Genomic DNA, 6,464 nt, shown 5'->3' with positions numbered 1-6,464 from the left:
CGTTTACAAACGTTTCACCTTTTTTGCAAATTAAGCCAAACGTTTTCAATCGTTACGGGACTAATCGAAACGTTTCATCTATTTAGCAATTTAAGCCAAACGTTTACAAACGTTATGAAACAAATCAAAATGTTTCACCTTAAGCAATTTAAGCCAAACGTTTATAAATGTTACGAAACAAATCCAAACGTTTCACCTTTTTAGCAATTTAAACCAGACGTTTAAAACGCTAAGAAACAAATCCAAGCGTTTCACCTTTTTAGCAATTTAAACCAAACGTTTAAATCGTTACGAAACAAATCCAAATGTTTTACATTTTTTGCAATTTAGGCCAAACGTTTAGAAACGTTACAAAATAAATCTAAATGTTTTCCCTTTTTAAAGATTATAGCCAAATGTTTACAAACGTTACAAAACAAATCCAAACGTTTCACCTTTTTCGCGAGTTAAGTAGGACATTTACAAACGCTACGAAACAAAACCAAACGTTTCACCTTTTTCCCGATTTAAGGCAAACGTTTTCAAACGGTACAAAACAAATCCAAACGTGTCACCTTTTTAGCGATTTAAGACAAACGTTTACAAACGTTAGGAAACAAATCCAAACGTTTCACGTTTTTAGCGATTAAGCCAAACGTTTACAAACGTTATGAAACAAATCAAAACATTTCACCTTTTTAGCGATTTAAGCCAAACATTTACAAAGGTTACGAAACAAATCCAAACGTGTCACCTTTTTAGCAATTTAAGCAAAATGTTTACAAACGTTACGAAACAAATAAATACTTTTCACCTTATTAGCAATTTAAGCCAAACGTTTATAAAGGTTAGGAAACAAAACCAAATGTTTCACCTTTTTAGTGGTTTAACCCAAACGTTTACAAAGGCTACGAAACAAATCCAAACGTGTTACCTTTTTAGCAATTTAAGCCAAACGTTTACAAACGTTACGAAACAAATCCAAACGTTTCACCTTTTTAGCGATTTAAGCCAAACATTTACAAACGTTACGAAACAAATACAAACGTTTCCCATTGCCGAACGTTTACAAACATTACGAAACAAAACCAAACATTTAGAACGTTACGAAAAAAATCCAAATGTTTCACCTTTTTAGCAATTTAATCCAAATGATTACAAACGTTACGAAACAAATCCAAGTGTTTCACCTTTTTAGCAATTTAAGTCAAACGTTTAGAAACGTTACAAAATTTCAACGTTTCACCTTTTTAGCGATTTAAACCAAACATTTACAAATGCTATGAAACAAATCCAAACGTTTCCCATTTTTAGCAATTCAGGGCAAACATTTACAAACGTTACAACACAGATCCAAACGTTTCGCCTTTTTAGCAATTTAAGCCAAACGTTCACAAGCGTTACGAAACAAATCCAAACGTTTCCCCTTTTTAGCTATTTAAGCCAAACGATTATAAACGTTATGAAACAAAACCAGGCGTTTAAAAAGTTATGAAACAAATCCAAACGTTTCACATTTATACCGATTTAGCCCAAACCCTTACAAACGTTACGAAACAAAACCAGGCATTTCACCTTTTTAGCAATTTAAGCCAAACGTTTACAAACGTTACGAAACAAATCCACGCGTTTCACCTTTTTAGGAATTTAAGCCAAACGTTTACAAATAATCCGAAACAAATTCAAACGTTTCACCTTTTAAGCAATTTAAGCCAAACGTTTACAAACATTATGAATCAAATCCAAGCGTTTCACCTTTTTAGCAATTTAAGCCAAACGTTTACAAACGTTACAAAACAAATCAAAACATTTCCCTATTTTAGCGATTTAAGCCAAAGGTTTAAAATGTTACGAAAAAAATTCAAACATTTAACCTTTTTAGCGATTTATGCCAAACGTTTAAAAACATTACGAAACAAATCCAAGCGTTTCCACCTTTTAAGCGATTTTAGCCAAACGTTTACAAATATTACCAAACAAATTCAAACGTTTCCCAATTTTAGAGATTTAAGCCAAACGTTTAAAACGTTAAGATACAAATCCAATCGTTTTACTTTTTTAGCGATTTAAGCTAAACGTTTACAAATGTTACGAAACAAATCCAAATGTTTCACCTTTTTAGCAATTTAAGCCAAACGTTAACAAACGTGACAAAACAAATCCAAGCTTTTCACCTTTTTAGCAATTTAAGCCAAACATTTACAAACATAACGAAACAAATCCAAGCATTTCACCTTTTTAGCAATTTAAGCCAAACGTTTACACACATTACGAGAACAAATCCAAACATTTTACCTTTTTAGCGATTTAAGCCAAACGTTTATAAAGGTTAGGAAACAAATCCAAATGTTTCACCTTTTTAGAAATTTAAGCCAAACGTTAACAAACGTAACAAAACAAATCAAAGCGTTTCACCTTATTAGCAATTTAAGCCAAACGTTTAAAAACATTACGAAACAAATCCAAGCATTTCACCATTTTAGCAATTTAAGCCAAATGTTTACACACGTTACGAAACATAACCAAGCGTTTCAACTTTTTAGCGATTTAAGACAAATGTTTACAAACGTTACGAAACAAATCCAAGCGTTTCACCTTTTTAGCAATTTAAGCCAAATGTTACTAACGTTACGGAACGAATCCAAACATTTTACATTTTTAGCGATTTAAGCCAAACATATACAAACGCTACGCAACAAATCCAAACGTTTCACCTTTTTAGCGATTGAACCCAGATGTTTACAGACGTTACAAAACAAATCCAAACGTGTAACCTTTTTAGCAATTTAAGCCAAACATTTACCAACGTTACGAAACAAAACCAAACGTTTTCCCTTTTTAGCGGTTTAAGCCAAACGTTTACAAACGGTACGAAACAAAAACAAACGTTTCCCCTTTTTAGCGATTTAAGCCAAACGTTTACTAACGTTACGAAACAAAACCAAACGTTTAAAACGATATGAAACAAATGTTACGAAACAAATCCAAACGTTTACAAACGATATGAAACAAAACCAGACGTCTCACCATTTTAGTGATTTAAGCCAAACGTTTACAAACGTTTCAAAACAAAACCAAACGTTTCACCTTTTTAGCGATTTAAGCAATACGTTTGCAAACGTTACAAAACAAATCCAAATGTTTCATCTTTTTAGCGATTTAAGCCAAACGTTTACAAACGTCACGAAACAAATCCAAACGTTTTCACCTTTTTATCAATTTAAGCCAAACGTTTACAAATGTTACAAAACAAAACCAAACGTTTCACATTTATAGCAATTTAAGCTGAACGTTTACAAACTGTAATACCCCGTGTTTTCAAACTTGATTTGTCAGTTTGGTTATCCGTTACAAATTGGTTGTTTTCTTGCATTCGTTATTATTTTGCATTTCAACATTTTTCTTGTTATGTTTCGAACTTGATTCTGAACTTGATTCTGAATGGTTATATGTTAGAAGTAACACTTGTGATACCTTAGTTGTGTCTTTTTGAGTATCTTATATGTATCCCATGATCTCGTATATGTTTGATGTTGATTCAATTTATTTTCGGGTATATATCAAAACAGCATTCGCATGTTTTCCAGAACTGTCCTGTTTTAGTAAAACGTTGATATCTCCCAATTGAAATATCGGATCAGTCCCATTTTTTAATATGTTGTTCATAAGAGTATATTCTAGCATGTGTTAAATTTTCACGTTTTTTGGATGCTTCTAACTCTCAAAATGATAATTAAATCGTGGTTTTTTATCAAAGCCCATGTAAAGCCCGCATAAGTCTATAAGTAGACCCATATTTTCATGTGAGCAGCCCCCTTTTCTTTTCCACAAACCCTAAAACGAATATCTTCATATAAAATACACATTTCCTTTGTTCTAACAAGCCCGGATGCAATTCATTACGCTAAGAACTTGATTTTTCATCATACTCGCAAGATCTACGCGATTTCTACGTTGTGTTCTTCGCTGGTGGCTTGTGGATCCAATTGATTTCGGTCCAGCCCTTTGAACCTTGGGTTAATACATCAATTATAATCTTGTCCATCATTCTTAGGTAATATTTTTACTCCTAATTGATTTATAGATTCGTTGTTGTGTGTTTTTGCCTAAAATGCATAATATAGGATTTTGATGGATTGAATCGTTGTTATTGATATGCTATGTTTAAACTACTGATGTTATATGATTAAATGATGGGTTATACATATATGATCTGATGTTATAAGTTTTGAAAAGTGTTTGGCATGATTCAATAACGAATTGGTGTAATTAGACAATGAATAGGCGATTTCTAGACTTGTGCGAATTGGATTCGTTTAATGAATTATTTAAATGGTTGAATCCAAATTGATTGATTATTAAGTGTTCTTATATCAATAGCTACTGATATAAAAAGTTTTTATTTGTAAATGAGAATTGAAATTGGTTTGTGTTGTAAAATCTCTACGATTTGCGAAATTGACAATTCTACGAAAGTTAAACGCAACGATTGCAAAATGGTTTTCAAATGCTATATCTACTGATCTAATATTTTCTATATGATGTTTTTATGTTTTTAAATCAGTAGTAACATATTTTGGTTCATCGATTGTTGGTTTTGAATCGTTTGGCTAGTTTAGGCAATTTTCGGCAAAATTGCCAAATTTGATTATTTGAGTGCTTTGGCTTAATTTTGATTTTGATCAAATTGTTAATGGCTGGAAATAAATTTTATAAACTATTTTGGACATTTATAAAATGATAGTTTACCTTGGGTCGTTTTAAAAATCAGTGGTTGTTATGGTATATAAGTTATGGTGAATTTTACAAAGGTGATATGGCTATCTAAATTAATATTTTACATTTGAGTTTAAATATTTAAAAGGTGTTTAAATCCTATTAATTGAATTTAAGGTGGCATTTTTAAGTGATGTATACCTTGGGTGAAACTTGTCAAGTGTTGGCAAGCTATATGATTTATTGCTTTTAAGGTTGGCATTGTTAAGCTATGGATTGAGTTCTTATTTTCAAATGACTTTGGTTTTATTTAAGGATTGGTTTTAAACTCTGGTTTTCACTTTGGCTTATGGTTGGGTCGGGTTAGACTTGTGTCGCCCGACATGTTGTGTTGAGCTATACTGCAGTTAAGGCTAACACACTACTCTGGGAAACTCTTTGGTTTAAAAGAACTATTTAAGTTATGAAAAGGACTTCGGTTTTGTTTTTATGGATACGAACTCATCTAAGCTAACTTGCATAAATTGTTTAAAGTGAATGATATGAATTCTTTGGTTTTTTTGATACATAGATGTTTACCTTACTTGGTTGTACTTTGGTTGTGTTCAAGATGCTAGTCCTATGTGGTGTCTAGTATTCTTAGAGTTAGGGGTTGTATGGATTTTAACTTATACATTGTTTTAGACCCGTCGAATGCTCGTGCTTCGGAGTCTACGCAAGGTTAGCTGTTTGCCAAGATTTCACGTGGATAAGCAAGCAGTGAGTTTGTAGTGCTATTTACCACTTTATTAAGTACCGCATCATATTTTAATATTATAAATGCTTTTGAACTGTTTTTACGGATTATGGATCTGGATTGAAACGAGCTGCTCGATAGGCTTGTATCGAGACTGTGTGCACCGGTAAGTACTCTGGGATCGGCAGACTAAAGTCTTGCTTACGCTGGTATATGACGAGGATATGTTCCCGTCCACTCTGGGTTTATCAGTATGCTATGTCATACTTACGCTGGGATCATTTCAATACTGTTTTCCATAATCATATTATATTAGTATAAAATGTTTTGATTTAAGGGTTTTAAACTTAATAAATGTAAATAGTATTGCGAACTCATCTCAGTATATCTGACCCCGTTGTTTTCCCAAATTTTCCAGGTTTATGATTTGAAAGCTGGTCCACTCCGATTCTTGATTCTTGGAGGTTTTTATGTCAATAAAACTAGTCTGTTGTTTTAAACTCTTAGACCGCAGTAGAACTAGTATAATGTTTGATTATTATACTTTGGTTTGTCGTGGTGGTACGACTTTTATATTATTATACTTTGGCATGTTACATTGGATTATTATATTTGAGGCATGATTCACAGTTTCGGATTATTATCAAGTTATGATATTAGAACTGTTGTATAAACTGTTAGACTTAGGTTGGAGTCTCGGTTGCCCCCGAGCAGTGCTTTTCTTGCAGGTTTATTTGTATATAAGGTTATCCGCGAGGCTTGCTACGGGTTTTGGTACGAACATACCCATACCCTAGCGCCGGTCGCGAACCATGAAATTGGGTCGTGACACAAACGTTACGAAACAAATCCAAACGTTCAAAACATTACGAAAAAAATCCAAACGTTTCACCTTTTTAGCAACTTAAGCCAAACGTTTACTAACGTAACGAAACAAAACCAAAAGTTTCACCTTTTTAGCGAGTTAAGCCAAACGATTACAAACGTTACGAAACAAAACCAAACGTATAAAACGTTACGAAACAAATCCAAG

At 32.7% G+C, this 6,464-nt stretch overlaps 1 long non-coding RNA gene across 1 annotated transcript; it reads left to right on the top strand.

Moving 5' to 3' along the window:
- The first annotated feature begins 3,510 nt into the window (after nt 1–3,510).
- On the top strand, nt 3,511–5,944 carry LOC126678816 (uncharacterized). The gene is made up of 3 exons (XR_007640731.2): nt 3,511–4,033; nt 5,380–5,454; nt 5,850–5,944. It is a non-coding gene; the product is annotated as an uncharacterized LOC126678816 (long non-coding RNA).
- Nucleotides 5,945–6,464: the final 520 nt, after the last annotated feature.

The sequence above is a fragment of the Mercurialis annua genome, linkage group LG4 (assembly GCF_937616625.2).
Source record: "Mercurialis annua linkage group LG4, ddMerAnnu1.2, whole genome shotgun sequence".
Classification (NCBI taxonomy): domain Eukaryota; kingdom Viridiplantae; phylum Streptophyta; class Magnoliopsida; order Malpighiales; family Euphorbiaceae; genus Mercurialis; species Mercurialis annua.
This window is presented reverse-complemented; position numbering and strand designations above follow the sequence as displayed.